This window comes from Eumetopias jubatus, unplaced genomic scaffold (assembly GCF_037043125.1).
Source record: "Eumetopias jubatus isolate StellerSeaLion01/CBP00866 unplaced genomic scaffold, mEumJub1_p1.0 scaffold_2, whole genome shotgun sequence".
NCBI lineage: Eukaryota > Metazoa > Chordata > Mammalia > Carnivora > Otariidae > Eumetopias > Eumetopias jubatus.
This window is the reverse complement of record NW_028274808.1, coordinates 100,334,435-100,335,112: the sequence shown is the minus strand read 5'-3', so window position 1 is coordinate 100,335,112 and position 678 is coordinate 100,334,435. Positions and strand designations below refer to the sequence as shown.

Below are 678 nucleotides of genomic sequence, written 5' to 3'. Positions count from 1 at the left end.
TGTAGGTGTTCAGAATGGTTTGATAGCTATCTAGCTGAATTCCTGGGTCCAGATGAAATTTAGGTCTCCTACTCCTCTGCCATCTTGCTCCTCTTCTACACAAAGATTTCTTAGATATAACATCAAAAGCATGATCCCTGAAAAAAATATTGATAATTGCCTTCATCAAAATTAAATACTTTGGCTCTTCAAAACAAACTACTTCTGCTATTCAAAACAAAAATTGGGAAAAATATTTGCAAAACATGTATCTGATAAAGAACTTGTATTCAGAATGCATAAAGCACTCTTAAACTCACTAATAAGAAAAAACAATCCAATCGCTTCTCGGCCTTTTGGCTAAGATCAAGTGTAGAAAAAACAATCCAATTACATAAAATGGGCAATCTATATATTTATTTATTTAGATTTTATCTTAATTTCAGTGTAGTTCTTTTTTTTAGAAAAACATTTATTTATTTAAGGGGGGAGGGGCAGAGGGAGAGAATCTTCAAGTTGAGTGTGGAGCCAGATGCAGGACCTGATCCCACAACCCATGAGATCATTACTTGAGCTGAAACTAAAAGTTGGACATTTAACCAACTGAACCATCCAGGTGCCCCTCAGTGTCGTTAACATATAGGGTTATATTAGTTTCAGGTGTACACTACAGTGATTCAATAATTCTATATATTATTC

The 678-nt window shown here is 34.2% G+C and overlaps 1 pseudogene; it reads left to right on the top strand.

Moving 5' to 3' along the window:
• Positions 1 to 319: 319 nt before the first annotated feature.
• LOC114208317 (U2 spliceosomal RNA) lies at positions 320 to 419 on the top strand (annotated as a pseudogene).
• Positions 420 to 678: the final 259 nt, after the last annotated feature.